We start from the raw sequence: 10411 nt of genomic DNA, 5'->3' as shown, positions 1-10411 counted from the left end.
AGGAAAAGACCAAAATACCCTACAAAAACTGAATCAAATTAATGAAATTTTTGGTTGACAACTTGGGTTGATAAGTCGTCACTTAGGTGATGGATTATCACTTTAAGTCGTCAGTTTGAAGCTTAAATTGATGACTTTTTGAGTGGGCTGACGACTTGGTTGATAAGTCATCACTTAGGTGACATCATATCACCTTAAGTCATCACTTTGAAGATGAAATTGATGGCATTCTATTTAAGACCGACGATTTGGGCTGATAATTCGTCAATTTAGTTGACAGCTTATCAACTTAAGTCGTTACTTTGTTGACAGACGGACATGCTGAGGTAAAATGATTATAACTTTCCACTCTGATATCGGATTAAGGTGAAACCAAGTGAATTGGAAAGAAGACTTAGAGACCTTTTATTTTATATAATTAGGACAACTGATTTGATATATGTTGGGAGATACACTCATTTAAATTTGACCCTAGATAGAGCATTTTTCAAAATACTATCGATAGAAAAGTCCTCAACTCGTCTATGAGTTAGGGGTATTATGACCTCGATCACTATACAAAGACATTACCACATCATATACTTGCTAATAACACATGTATATACATAGAATAAATGGGTTATTGTCTGTACGCATAGGAAAAATGATTTAAATTCTAGCCCAGAAATGTGGGGTGTTACAAGTTTGATCTTCTGAGATGAGTTCCACTTGGACCAAGTCCCTGAGGAGTTTAACATGACCCTTCTTGATGTTCTTCAACTAGCGCGCCTTCCCTCCTTCTCTCACTTTGGAAAGATTTTTCAGTATTTTCTTATGATGACCTGGTCGAGAGAGTACGATACATCGGTGTAAAAGATTTCCTTTTTATAAATAATAGGGGTAGGGGGGCGCTAACGAGCAAGAAAAGGGGTGCGCTAAGGCGCAACGGCTTTCGCGCAGCTGCTATGCCCTTGCTTCTTGCCTTATCTTTATGTGCGGCTATTACGGAATATAGAGTTCCGGCATCTTACTTTACTAGTTTCATTTCCGGGTACTCACTCGTCGGTAAGGGAAAGGCTAGGCTTTCCTCACTCCGCTCGCCTCCAAAAACTTATTTCGTTCGCCTACAAAACCACCTTGCTAGTCGAGCATCGAACAGGTTTTCGACCCGAAAAGCTCCCGTAAGATAAATATTACAACCAATGAGGTCTGCAAGGCAAGTAGTGGATCTTTATTATCGAATGATATGGGAGCTGACATTACCTATGCTGTGGGGTTGGTAAGCCAGTATATGCATGCTCCTTGTCAAGCACGAAATTCGCCGCTGGGGAATTCACACGAAAGGGAACGAGGAATTCTCAACGAAAAAAGTGCTCTTCTTATCTTGAGGTTGGGTGCACCGATTCTCCCACAGGCTATCTATTCGGGTCGATTGGCTCTTTCTTCATATACGAGACCGTCTGCTTTTATATCCTAAACTATAGATATGAAAAGCATTCTACACTCCATCACCGGGTCTTAACCCTGAGGCTAAAGCCCTCCTTGCTACCTATGAAATGAGTCCCTCTTTCATTCACTAAGTTGTTCATTAGATTCCGGAGGAACTACTTCGTTAGGATTGGGGAATTGCTGCGATTCTTCCTGAATAGCCTGGATTCTCCCGTCGAGAGTCACTTTGAAAGTATTACCTAAACTCTTCCGACTTTACATAAAGAAAGTAAAGTCTTTTTTTGAAAACTCTAATCCATTTGATGTCCGCCACCCTGGATCGCAGAAAATTCCAGTAAAAAGGCATGGCCATTTTAAACATTAGGGATCGACATCATCTCTGGTATGTATATGATTTTCTCATCTCGGTGAGCCCAAACCCCTTATTCTCAAGTATTCCCGCTGCTGGTGGAGAAAGGAACTTAAGAGAAAAGAATAGGACTGGAAAAATTGTAGAGGAGCAGGATCCGAAGCGGTGGCTGCTACAAGAATAGAATATTCCAAAGCATTCGCTTCTGAAAGAATTTGATATTGAAAAAATCGATTTCAAAAGAAATTTCATAAGAGAAGAAGATGAGGGATCATGGGTTTACAACTGAGATCCTTGATCACTATCTCCATCATCATTTCTTTTTTTTTTATCATTTAGTCCTTGACTATCATTTTCAGCAATATTATCCCTTTAAATATGAATGAGTTCTTTAATGTCAGAATCTTCACCATCACCTGGATTCATCAGCTTTCCTAACTCATCAAAAAGCACAGTCATACTTTCTTCAATACATAAAGTTTGTTTATTGAAAACTTTGCATGTTTTCCTTGTTGAGGAATAGCCCACAAATACTGCTTCATCACTTTTGGAGTCAAACTTTCCTAGATCATTCTTCCCATTATTTATAACAAAGCATTTACACCAAAAAGGTCTGAAGTAGTCAAGCTTAGGGTTTCTATTGAACACAAGCTCATATGGGGTCCTATTCAGGAGTGATCTAATCAATCACCTATTTGTCACATAGCAGGCAATATTTATATCTTCAACCCAGAAGTTCTTTGGAAGCCCACTATCAATCAGTATGGTTCTAACAATCTCTATGAGGTTTGTGTTCTTTATTTCAACAGCTTTATTTTGCTGAAGAGTCCTAAGGAGTAGAGAAGTTATGACTGATTCCATTTTCAACATAGAATCCTCCAATTACTTCTTCATCTTAAAGGAAGACCTGGTTTGTTTCCCCTTAACACAAGCATTACAAACCTTGTTGTCTGGAAATTTCATCTTTGGCATACCACGAACTAGGTCCTTTGAAATTAACTTGTTCAGCAAAGAGGATCTTACATGTCCCAACTGTCTGTTCCATAGATCAAAATCTTTACTTTGAGCACCTAAGCAAGTTAATTCCCTATCATACACATACATATTTTTATAATCTTGGCTTCAAGAATAACTCTCCTAGACTTTAATCTTGACACAATACAGCTATCATATGAGAATTTGACCTCATTACCTTTGTCACTGATTTGAGAAACACTTAGAAAACTGTACTTTAGGCCATTCACATAGTACACATCTTCTATTGCTTTATTTGGTGATCTTTCAATTTTTCCCACACCATGAATATAGCCTTTTTTACCATTTCCAAAAAAGATACCTCTACCTTGAAGTGTCTTGAGAGAAAGAAAGTACTCAGTTCTCATAGTAATATGATTTGAGCATTCACTTTCCATGAACCAGTTTTGACCGTATTCTCTTTTTTCTACCTGCAAACATAGTCATTCGTAGATTTGGGAACCCATTTGAGTTTGAGCTCCAATTAGGAAGACAACGGTGTAATCAAGTCTTTCTTTGACCATCTAGGTAGAGAATTCTTCTTTATATTTTTCAATGGTATAAAACCCTTAGGATAATAATTCTCCTACTGGATGTATCTAGTACTGCTCATTCTAGATCTAAGCTAATACTGACAGTTTTTCTTCAAGTGTTCTCTCTTCCACAATGAGTGCATAGAGGTTTGTGAGACCTATTTCTAATACCATAAACAACTTTCTCTTGAGACCCAAGTGATTAGGTTTTATACTGATATCCAAGGACTTTACCATTATTGACACCTTGACCAGTTAAATTATAAAGGATTTGAGAGGATGTGGTCCATTTTAATGATTTGTTAAGTTCTTCCCTTTTATGGACCAAGTTACTTTCTAATTGTTTATTCGTATGGAGTGCAGTCATAAGATATTTTTGAGAATCATTCAACTTTTCTTCAAGCTTAATTTGAAGCCTTGAGGCTTGTTTCTTCTCTTTACTATCAAAATCATCCATTTTCTTCAGTCTATTCATTAAACTCACATTTTTAGATTTTAACTTAGTAAATTGTTCTTCTGTTTTAGATATCTAGAGATTTAAAGCAATTAATTCTAGCTCTTAATTCTATACTTTCTCTTTTAGAGCATTTTTCTCAGCAGTCAGTTCACACATGGTATCAATCAACACATTTGCTAACTTTTTTATCTCTTTAGCAGAGTAGTTATCTAACATTTTCTTAATGTCAAAGAGACTTACCTTATTTTCTTCTTCATCTTCAGTGTTTACCATGAGCAAAAAAGGAATCATAGGTAACTTCACGCTCCTCTATAGCAAGTATAGATACATCTTCAGCCTTTTCAGCTTCATCAGATTCACTGGAGGAATCTCCCCATACTGCTAAGGCCTACTTCACTGCATAATCAGCTGTAACCTTTCTTTATGATTTTATAGAGACCTAGTGTGATGCCCTGCGTCAAAATAGGCCCGTGACACCTAGTCCCTGTTCTTTCCTTTCTCACCTTCAGTCTTGAGATATTCTTGGTAATATATTTTGTGCATTGGACAATCCTTAATTAAATTCTCAAGACTTCCACATTTGTGACAAACTTCAATAGTGCCTCCCTTTTTACTGCTACTTTCTTTTTTTTGAAATGGACTACTTTTCTTCATAGATTTAATATAATGCATGAGCAGAAGATACACTGATAAGGTACTTTAAATTGAATATCAGAATACAAATCAAAGCATGTCTGAAATTTCGAATAAAATACAATAAACCAAACTGTCTATCTGAAATAGCTGTTAATATTGAAATGACTAACTAACTGTCTAACTGATTGTCTGAAAGCCTCAAAAAATCATGAGGAGTTGATGGGACAAACCCCCAACTAACTCTGACTAACTAAACATAAAGAAGTACTAAAATAACAAAAATAAACAAATCAAGTCCTCGATGGATGAGGACTCACCACTACTGCTGCTGAGTAACGCTCAGTTGTCTAAGAACGGTTGGGAATCTGAGCGTTCGAGCCTATGTTATAAGAAAACATATCAAAAAAAAGTATGTGGTCAGTACTTTAAATGTACTAGTACGTGAAATAAAAACTGACTAAAATGCATGAGATAACTGATCATGAATGCATAAACATATAATATCTAAGAATGCAAGACCAAGCATAAACACATTACTGTGATAATTTGTAATCTAAAAGACTAAATTTTGTATAACTGAATAACTAAAAATCTATATTATTTGGTCAAGAAAGCCTAAGCTGCGACATACAGAATACTAACTGAGTGTAAGACCCCGCGAAGTTTTCTCATAGTCTGAGCCTTAGAGCGTGTTAAGTGAGGTGTAATTCTAGCCCTAAAAGATTTAGTAGTGACTTACCACTAGTGCTTAAACCATATAGAATTTTCTTAAATTTGACTTTTTGTCATGTAGAGAATTGAATTAGCTTTTCAACGGTACCCATTTGATCCAAATCTGGTATCGGGGTGAGAAGTTATGACCATTTTATCGAGAGTTGTCGGAACCGCCGAGGTGCAACGAATGATCAGACGACTATCGACTTCTCGACGGATCATCACCCAAACCATCCACGCCAAGTCAGTAACTCCTTTTCTTTAGCCCAAGTGTGACGGTCAAGATGATGGACCGTCGGGTATGTGACGGACCGTCGCGCTAAGGCAGTATGGCCTCATCATGGCCATCATGCGATAGACGATCCAACGGACCATCGAACTTGTGATGGAATATCACTCTGACCGTCGCATCAAGGTATTGTGTCCCTTTTCTAGCTATCGTGCGACAGACGATCCGCGAACCATCGAACTCGCGACGGACCGTCGCTCCAACTGTTGAAGACTCCATTTCGCAATCTTTAACTCAATTTTAAAAAGGACTTTTCTGTCTTTCCACTCTTTTATCAACCAGGTATATATTTCAAATAAAGCAGATGGCTTCATTACTCATCTCAACATAATAAAGCTAGGGTTTCTCTCTCAAGATCAAATCTAAAATCCTTCTCCAAGAAATTCGAAAGCTCACCATAGATTCTACAAATTTAGTTGAGAATCAAGTTCCCCAATTCAAGTGTTGCAAGAACTCTCTCTCTCTAGGATAAGAAGAAGAGTTTAGAGCAAGCTTATTTATCCAATTTCATAATCTAAGGTATGTGGGGTTTTGAACAAGGGTAACCCTTTTACCTTTAAGCTCAAAGGCTTATTTAAACTATAATTTTCTGCAATCTATGAGATTTTACATGAATTTAAATTGGGGGTTTTCACCCATTATTATTGATTATAATATTTTAATACTTTCCATGAATTTAGAGTCTAATGACATGATTTTCACATATTTTCTTGATAAATTGCAGCTGGGTCTATACCCCATGATTTTAATCCTTGAGAAGTTAATGGTTGAAATGTTTGAAACATTGAAGTATATGAGCATGTTGATATTTTGAGATAAATTTCTGAAATTTCTAGATTTCTACATGAGTTATGAATCTATACGTTATCTATTATGCTTTTGATGAGTTTTATCTTGAGATTGAATTATGGGTTACTAAGCCCTACTTGAGACTTGAGATTTTATGAACTATTGTGCTATAAGCACCCATGATTTGAGTATTCTAAGATTATTGAGAAATGTTTTGACCTAATGGTCATTCAGTTTTAGAATCCACTTCACTACATGAGATTAAAAATTTGATTATTGAATTTGTATTGAACCATGAGATTATTCTAAAGTGGATTTTCATAAGATAAGAGAGACAATCTAAAAGGAGTAGTATTTAGCACCGAGTTGGGTAAGTTACTACAGTTTCTTACCCTAGAACTACGTGCCACTGTAGGATGGGCCTGAGGTCGAGATAATAATTGGGCCTAAGGTTGAGATATTGGGCCCAAGGCTGAGATAAGTGATCACTGAATTGAGGTTATACTCTCTGGAAAATAGTATGACACTCCTCCTCAACGTGGGATCTCTTCCTTAGGAGGACAAAATATTGGACTCCATGTAGCTCGCATGGTTTATGTCGGTTAAGAGAACCTTTCTTGATATGAGTTATTCCCTTAAAACTAAAGCTTTGAGATAAGATGTTTTCTTAAAAACTAAAGTATTTTCCCTTGACATACGTATTTTCCCTAAAGCTTGAGATGAGATATTTTCCTAAAGTAAATGAAAAGCCTTCAAGCATGTTTCAAAGTTATGTGATTCCAAATTCCAAGTACTTGAGTTCAAAAGAGTTATGAGTTCCTGAGCATTAAAGATGTTTTACCCTCCATGAGACATATACATGAGTTAAAAGTATTATTTAAAGTTTCCTTTACCCTTGAGTAATGAGAATAAGAGAAGAGTACCGATTTCAAAGCTAAAGTATAATGACTCTCGAGATTTGTGTTACATGTTTCATTCTACATGATTCATGAGCTTTACATTTTTATGCTTATTCAAGTCATGTGAGTCATTAATTATTGCATGCATGATTTGATTAAAGAGTAATGATGTTGTTTTATATAAATGCATGCACCCCCACATACTCAGTATATTCTTAAGTACTGATCCACATATACGTCTATGTGCTACATTGTCTTATAATATAGGTTCAGGTGCTCAGTCCCACCTTCATCAGTGATTTCTAAGTACCTCTATCTATATTCTTATAGTGGTGAGTCCTCATGGTTCGAGGGCCAGTATTTAGATATTTCAGTATTTGAGAGACTATGTTATTATTTTTAGTTCATTTTGAGTAATTTGGGGACCTCTCCTAACGACTCTCTAGTTCATGAATTAGTAGAGGGTTTGTCAGAATAATTATCAGATTATGGTTGTGTTGAGGTTTTCAGTTATTTGGACCGAATATTCTTTCCGTATTTCCTTTTATATGATATGATTATGCTAGTGTTTGAATTATTTCCTCTTGAAATAAGTGTTATTGGTAAAAACTGGCTCAAAGGGTTAGCTTGGGACTACTTGTAGCCTTAAGCACCATGTGACGTCCCGGGAGGTAATTTTGGGTTGTTACAAACTTGGTATTAGAGCCTAAGTTTTTTAAGGAGTCCTAGGGAGTCTGACAATCCACATTGAGTAGAGTCTTCATCATTGGTATGTAGCGCGCCATATGTATGAGCAAGAGGCTACGTGACATTTTAGGAAAAAGTTGTTTCTTTCTTTCAGATTTTATCGTTCCTACAGTTTTCCCTCCCATCTAATAATTTGTGCTCTTCTATTTTCAAAAAATACCCCTCTAAAGAGTGAATACCCGTAGAAGTGATGATGAGCAACCCCCACCTATTGATCATTTAAATGATATGGTATCTCATGCTGAGTTTCGAATGGGCTTTCAAGCGTTAGTCCAAGCAGTTACCACTAATGATCAGGATAATAACCAGGCTGCAGTTGCTAATCAGCAAGGAGGTGATATAACCACAGCTAGAATTCATGATTTTATACAGATAAATCCGCCTGAGTTTTATAGGTCTAAGGCATATGAGGACCCACAATTGTACCTTAAGGAGGTGAGAAAGATCACACAGGTGATGCATGTTTCTGAGGAGAAAAGTGTTGAGTTGGCATCCTACAGACTGAAGGACATTGCTTATGACTGGGTTGTCTTATGGAGGAAGGGTAGAGGTGAGAATGCCACTCCTATGACTTGGCAGGTTTTCCAAGATGCATTCTTAGATAAGTTCTTTCTACTTAAGATGAGGAAGGAAAATATTGAGGAGTTCATAAACTTGAGGCAGGGCTCTATGACTGTTAAGGAGTACTGCTTGAAGTTCAAATAGTTGGCCAAGTATGCTCCTGATTTGATTTTTGAAACCGGAGCTAGTATGAGCAAGTTTTTGATCGGTATTTCTGGGATGGTACTGAAGAAGTGTAGGACTGCGATGCTGCATAGGGATATGGATCTGGCTAGGTTGATGATGCATGCCCAACAGATAGAGGCAAATAAGATTAGGGAGAGAGATCGAGTGAGGGGTAATTAGAGGGCTAGATCTGAGCATTATGAGTATAGCCAGCCTAGGTTCTATGGAGGGAACCGCCCTTAGTTTTTGAGATGGCCATCTATTCCAGCGCCTTCATCAGCTAGTGCTCTCGCGCCTAAAAGCAGGCAGGAGCAAGGGGCAGGTCTTTTATGTCTAGGTCGCAGAACAGTGTTGGTAACAAGCCCCGTTATCCTCCTTGTGCTAAGTGTGGTGGGATCATCCCAGTGAGTGTTTCATAGACCTGAGGGGTTGTTTTGGTTGTGGCAAGCAGGGCCACATGCATAGAGATTATCCTCATGCTAGATAGGGAAACAGAGATTATCCTCATGCTAGATAGGGCCACAGGCTACTAGTGCACCAACTCTTGGACCCTATCCCGCCCCTGCTCAGGGCGCTTCTTCTAGCACTACTGGTGGTCAGCGTCAGAACAGGTTCTATGCCTTACCATCCTGTCAGGAGCAGGAGGACTCTCCTGATGTTGCTACTGGTATGCTCCGTGTCTTTTGCTTTGATGTTTATGTGTTGTTGGACCCCGGGTCAAGTCTCTCTTATGTGAACCCACTTGTAGCTATGAATTTTAAGATGAGTCTTGAAAAGATTTTTGAGCCTTTCCTAGTTTCTACACCAGTGGGGGAATCTATTATTGCTAAACAAGTGTATATATATTGTCCTACTACTGTTCTTCAAAAAGTCATACTTGCGGATTTGATAGAGTAAGACATGGTGGATTTTGATCTTATTCTGGGTATGGATTTGGCTTCATTCTTGTTACACATCCATAGACTGTTGTACCCGTGTGGTCAAGTTTTAGTTCCCTGACAAACCAGTATTTGAATGGTCCGGGAGTTTGGTATCTTCCAAGAGTCATTTTATCTCCATCTCAAAGCCAGAAAGCTAATATCCAAAGGTTGCATCTATCACCTAGTTAGAGTCAAAGACTCTAAGTTCGAGGCTCCAACTATTTAGCCAGTCACTAATATTAATGAGTTTTCTGATTTTTTCTAGAAGATCTCCCAAGTGTACCTCTCGATAAAGAGATAGAATTTGGGATTGACCTTCTTCTTGACACTCAGCCTATTTCTATTCTGCCATACCATATGCCATCTACAGAGCTTAAGGAGTTGAAAGGGCAACTCAAAGATCTTTTAGACAAAGGTTTCATTAGGCCCAGTATTTCTCCTTGGGGCACACCTATTTTATTCGTACGAAAGAAAGACGGTTCTTTGTGTATGTGCATTGACTATCGTCAACTTAACGAGGTCACAGTAAAAAATAAGTATCCTCTTTCGAGAATTGATGACCTATTTAATCAGTTGCAAGGTGCAAGTTATTTCTCCAAGATAGACCTTAGATTCGGGTATCATCAACTTAAACTGAGGGAATGTGATATTCCAGAGACAACCTTCTAAACCCGCTTTGGTCATTTTGAGTTTTTAGTCATGTTTTTCGGGCTAACCAATGCCCCATCAGCCTTCATGGACCTCATGAATTGAGTGTTCAAGCAATATCTTGATATGTTTGTCATTGTTTTCATAGATGATATCCTTGTGTACTCTCGTTCTAAGAATGACCATGAAGATCATCTTAGAATTGTCTTGCAAACTCTTAGAGATCACCAGTTGTTCGCCAAATTCAGTAAGTGTGAATTTT

Source organism: Capsicum annuum, chromosome 6, assembly GCF_002878395.1.
Source record: "Capsicum annuum cultivar UCD-10X-F1 chromosome 6, UCD10Xv1.1, whole genome shotgun sequence".
In the NCBI taxonomy this organism is placed as follows: Eukaryota; Viridiplantae; Streptophyta; class Magnoliopsida; order Solanales; family Solanaceae; genus Capsicum; species Capsicum annuum.
Note: the sequence above shows the minus strand (reverse complement) of the source record.